The sequence below is a fragment of the Mauremys reevesii genome, linkage group 21 (genome assembly GCF_016161935.1).
Source record: "Mauremys reevesii isolate NIE-2019 linkage group 21, ASM1616193v1, whole genome shotgun sequence".
NCBI classification, from domain to species: domain Eukaryota; kingdom Metazoa; phylum Chordata; order Testudines; family Geoemydidae; genus Mauremys; species Mauremys reevesii.
In genome coordinates this window covers 2270336-2276399 of record NC_052643.1, presented here as the reverse complement: position 1 = coordinate 2276399, position 6064 = coordinate 2270336, and positions in this window count along the sequence as shown.

Below are 6064 nucleotides of genomic sequence, written 5' to 3'. Positions count from 1 at the left end.
AAGTGTACTTAGTGCACTGGCCACCGGGGGTGTTACTGCATGTTAAGCCAGTGCACTGTAGATTCACACCCGAGCTTTCTGTACAGTAACATCCCGTGTAGACAAGCCGCAAGAAAATTCTTTAAGATAGCAAAGATTTGACACAAATAGTCATGACTTCAAAGTATTAATAGAGTTTTGATCTATAAAAACAACATTTGAAAGTGAAGAACTTCATAGTTTAAGGTGCTAAAATGCTCCTTAACTCTGTCCCGTCAGCACTATCCACCCAAAGGACATATTATAGGTACAGTTTTTTAATAAGCTTTTGAATTCACTGACTTCCAATGCAAATGTCACCCACTACATAGAGGTTCTGTGTTAAAATACAGTGTCCCTGACCCTAAGGAGTGAGCTCGCCTTTTATGGTGCTACAATTTCCAGATCAGTAGGGTGAAAGTTACCCTTTGTAATTCTTAGATTGGGAGAGCCTTAGGAGCACACAAAGAATGAATATAGTGACCACAAACAGAGTTATAAATAAAAATCTTGGTCATTTTGTCATATGTAAAGGGTACGATTTCATCATGGAGGTCACGGATTCCATGACTTTAAGAGACCTCCATGACTTCTTCAGCTTCAGCCGGGTGCCCTGGGGCTGTCAGCCCCACCACCACCACACCAGGAGCAGGGCTCGGGCTGTCAACCACCCCAGACCTGCTAGTGGGCTCGGGCTTCTGTGAATTAGTGTTTATTGCCCACGACCTGTCCATGACTATTACTAAAAATAATTGTGACAAAATCTTGACCTTAGTCATAAGTTACACTCCCATTCCCAGAGCCCAAGCAACAGCCAATTCCATATTCATAGTCACATACCCAAAGACATTGTAGAGTCTCTAAGGTGCCACAAGTACTCCTGTTCTTTTTGCGGATACAGACTAACACGGCTGCTACTCTGAAACCAGTAAAGTCTGGTGGATCTTTTTACGGGTGGTCATTGACAGAGGGATGGTTCCTGCTTGGGTCTTCCCAATGAGATCTTCCACTGAGGTCTTCCTACTGTTGCCCAATCAGGGAATCTCTTTTATCTTATAGTTCTGACCGCACCTAACACCTTATGCATATGCATGAGGGTTCCAACCCTCTTTTTCCTTATCTGTGCTTCCACACCCTATCAATGTTGGGGTGCCCCATTTTTCATAGGTTTTTCTCTTAGCTCCCCTTATTCTCACTAGCATTTTATTAACATCAATCTGTTCCCAGGGTAATCTGTGGTGAAAGCAGAATTTATGACGTTACAGTCAGGTGTCTTTCAGTCTAGAACAGTACATTGCGGTCTATTTTCCAGAACATCACCTATTGGCACATTCTTTGTGACTTTACTGGCATAGGGTTATTCTTAGGTCACCCCCTTACGTCAAGTGTCCTTATCCTGAGGGCTAGAGTTCCTAAACTGAAATCTTACAGGCCTCAGCCTGCAGGCCTTGCATTGCAGCCACACTTTACTTATTTATCTCTGCACACTCATCACTCCTAAATACTCGTCAATCTTATACTCCTAATTTACATCTATCCATTTTACATCTATTTAGCACCCATTGATTACAATGACCATAACAATAGATGACACAATGATCAAATGAACCAATTGGCTAGAATAGATATGAAAAATCCACTCATTTACTTGCATTTTGTGAGTGAAAACTCAAGGATGGTTTATATTCTGGAGGAGTTTTTTGGGCACTGCAGGAACCCTGCCTCAGCTGGCTGTGAACACGGACTCTCTCAGCAAGAACACCACGTGGGTTACAAGCAATATTCCTGGGTACCTCATGAAAAACGTTATTGGGAGGAAAATCAAATATAAAAGTGATAAAAAAATTACAAAGGGACATATTTAACTGAGTGTCAGAGACAGGGATATGGGCAGTCATGCTTAGTGGTTGGTGCTGGAGTCAGGACCAGTGGTTAGAGCCAGGAATCAGAGCTAAGGCTCTCAACTGCAGCAGAGGCCAGATACTAGAGCTGAAGGTCAGAGCCAGAGTCAGGAATCGGAGTCAAGGGTCAGCCCCAGGTTACCTGGAGGGAGAGGAGGCAAGGCAGAGTCCGAGGCAGGAGCAGGGCTGGAACAAGGACGTACAGGAGCTATTGCTGCGATGGACAGATGGTTTGAGCAGCCACCTAACTGCTGCTGCTGCTGGGCTTAAGAACTGGTCTGCTGACTCTTCTCACCAATCCGGTGCCGTCAATCAGGCCAGCTGAACTTGTTAGGTTGCCTGGGAACTGGCTCTTCAGCAGGCCGATTCCTGACAGTATCCCCCCACCACTGAGGGTGCCTCCTAGGAGTTTTGGGGCCTGGTTTCTTGGGGTACGTCCGATGGAATTATCGCAATGGGTCTGGGGCACGGATGTTCTCTACCAGGTCCCAAGACTGCTCATCCGGCCCATAGCCTTCCCAGTCCACAGGCGCTGCAGCCTTCCCCTAACTCCCGGAGAGTTGAGGATTCGGACCCAGTGCTCCTCCTGTCCATGGACTGTTGTAGGTGGCAGTGGCAGATGGGAGAAGTTTGACTTTGGGTTCTTGGTATAGGGCTTTAAAAGTAAAAGGACTTGAACATCTTTCACCTGAAGGCCGCAGGGTTTACCCATTCTATAATCTTGAAGGGGCCCAGGTATTGGTAGTCTAGTGTGGTAGATGGGCGGCTCATTTTAAGGTTCTGGGCTAAGAGCTGTTATTTTCCCTCTAGGGTCAGATTTGGGGCCAGTCTTGGTCTGCATGGTGTTTATAGGCTTGTTTGGTGGACTGCAAATGTTTCTGGAGCTCCTGGTGTAGGTGGGAGGCTAAATCTGTGGGGGCCAGTACTAGTGAATTTATGGGTAAGTCTGGGTGGAAGGAGGGATGAAAGCCAGAGTTTTCAAAGAATAGGTATGTGGGGTTGGAATTATTAATAATATTTGAAATTATTAATATTAATCTGGGGGAAATCACTAAACACTAATTGAACCAGAAATTCCTTTATTAAATCCAAAGGCCACATGGTACTTATACAATTGCTCTAAACATGCCCCCAAAATAAGCAATTTACTACCTCCAAACACTAATAAAACATTTATAAGCATCTGATCAAGATACTTACAAGCGGGCCAAACCCAGGGCGTGCTGTTGGGATGTTGGCTCCAGTGTGGTCAGGCAGGATTAGCAATGAACCCTGTAAGAGTTCACTTTTTATACCCTTTAACAAACAAGTGATGTCATTGCCAATTACTGGCTTCAGCTAAAAACCAATTTGAGACAGTTCACTCTTATTTCCAGTCTTAAACCAGATAAGATTTACAACCTTCTTTCTCCTCAAGGCCTTTCCTCCTTATCTCTTGCACTCCTTCCTGCTGACCAACTGTGTTTTAGTTGCACCTAGGTTCACAAGGGAGATAACACTGGTATATGGGGTGGGAAGATCCATGTTGACCCTTTTCAGAGAGATTCTTTGTGTCTTATTGACAACTATGTGCCGGTCACACCTATCGGTCAGAGGCCTTCTTTTTAGAAACTTTCCCTAATTTCATTAGTTATTCTTTGAACCGAACATCCTCCCTACATTTCTTTTGGCCTTACAACTCATGATCAATGGTTCCATGTTAGTGATCAATGGTTCCATGTCTAGTTGGCAGCCGGTATCAAGTGGAGTGCCCCAAGGGTCGGTGCTGGGGCCGGTTTTATTCAATATTTTCATTAACGATCTGGAGGATGGTGTGGACTGCACCCTTAGCAAGTTTGCAGATGACACTAAACTGGGAGGAGTGGTTGATACGCTGGAGGGTAGGGATAGGATACAGAGGGACCTAGACAAATTAGAGGATTGGGCCAAAAGAAATATGATGAGGTTCAACAAGGACAAGTGCAGAGTCCTGCACTTAGGACGGAAGAATCCCATGCACTGCTACAGACTAGGGACCGAATGGCTGGGCAGCAGTTCTGCAGAAAAGGACCTAGGGGTTACGGTGGACGAAAAGCTGAATATGAGTCAACAGTGTGCCCTTGTTGCCAAGAAGACTAATGGCATTTTGGGTTGTATAAGTAGGGGCATTTCCAGCAGATCGAGGGATGTGATCATTCCCCTCTACTCAGCACTGGTGAGGCCTCATTTGGAGTACTGTGTCCAGTTTTGGGCCCCACACTACAAGAAGGATGTGGACAAATTGGAGAGAGTCCAGCGGAGGGCAACAAAAATGATTAGGGGGCTGGAGCACATGACTTATGAGGAGAGGCTGAGGGAACTGGGATTGTTTAGTCTGAAGAATGAGAAGAATGAGGGGGGATTTGATAGCTGCTTTCAACTACCTGAAAGGGGGTTCCAAAGAGGATGGATCTAGACTGTTCTCAGTGGTAGAAGATGACAGAACAAGGAGTAATGGTCTCAAGTTGCAGAGGGGGAGGTTTAGGTTGGACATTAGGAAAAACTTTTTCACTAGTAGGGTGGTGAAGCACTGGAATGGGTTACCTAGGGAGGTAGTGGAATCTCCTTCCTTAGAGGTTTTTAAGGTCAGGCTTGACAAAGCCCTGGCTGGGATGATTTAGTTGGGTTTGGTCCTGCTTTGAGCAGGGGGTTGGACTAGATGACCTCCTGAGGTCCCTTCCAACCCTGAGATTCTATGATTATTCTCAAGGCCTTCCTTCTACTTGCTAGTCAGGGCCTTTCTTTGCTGCAGATCTGTATTTCCTTAACCAAACTTAAGCTAACTTTAATACTTGAATGTTATATTTACCCTACACATGGACCACATTGGTATACGTGAGTTCAGTGCGGAACATCACGGGGAACCAGTCATCCTGGTGGCAACACAGAAAGCACTGAAAATACTGCTCCAAGATTTGATTGCCTCTCTCTGTTTGCCCATTAGTTTGCAGGTGATAGATGGACGAGGTGAGGGACTTGATGCCAAGGTGTCTGAGAAATTCCCACCAGAATAGAGAGATGACCTGTGGTACCTAGTCCAATTCAATGCACATCAGTAACCTGGGGTAATGGAAGACATTTTGCAGGAAGAGTTGAGCCATCTCCCACACAGTAGGAACAGTACAGTACAGGAACAGTAGGAAGTGTGTCATCTTTGTTAGGAGGCTGACTACAGCCAGGATTACTGATTGTCCTGGGAACATGGCAGTTCTACACTGATGCGCACTGATATAGTAGAATGAAATGCCCAGAAATGGGAACCACTGAGTTACCTCTTGCTGGGGATTAGACTGTGCATCAGCTTCCTGCCACACCAGTCTGTCCTCCTCACCAACAAACACCTCAAGGCTCTCCCAGCCCAGACCTTGCCTAGCAGGCAACAATCAGTGAACTCCAGCCCCCTAAGCACCTCCGAGATGTTTCTTTGCAATGCACAGCACCTACCACAGCAAATTCACAGAAAATATTAAATTTACTGTTCTTTTAAAGAGTCAGAACCTTACAGCTTATTAACTTTCTGGGGTAAACACACCCTTCCCTTCAAAGACAACACTGGGTTGGTTTATAGTAAAAATAAAACAAGTTTATTAAAAAAGAAAATAGGTTAAGTCAGTGGTTCTCAACCTTTCCAGACTGTTGTACCCCTTTCAGAAGTCCAGATCAGACACAGAATGTCTCAGCACATTATTACTGGAAAATTGCTTCCTTTCTCATTTTTACCACATAATTATAAAATAAATCGATTGGAAAATACATATTGTACTTACATTTCAGTGTGATCCTTGTTTTTCCCCTGTGAGCTTTGTCTGAAGCCGGAGTCCCTGGTAGAGGGGCTGAAACCCAAGCCCCGCCATCCAGTGCTGAAGCATGTAACTTAGCTTCTTGGGGCCCTGGGGAAATTGCCCTGCTTGCTACCCCCTAACACTGGCCCTGCACTTGCAACTGACCTAAACCTGTCCTGCACCCACAGGTTGAGAAACACTGATCTAGGGAGCACTCAACTCTTCCAGAAGACCTCTGGGTACCCCCAGGGGTACACGTACCCCTGGTTGAGAACCACTGGGTTAAGTTAGACCAAGTAAAAGGAATAAAGGTAGAAAGGGTTGCAAACAAAGTAAAAATGCTCT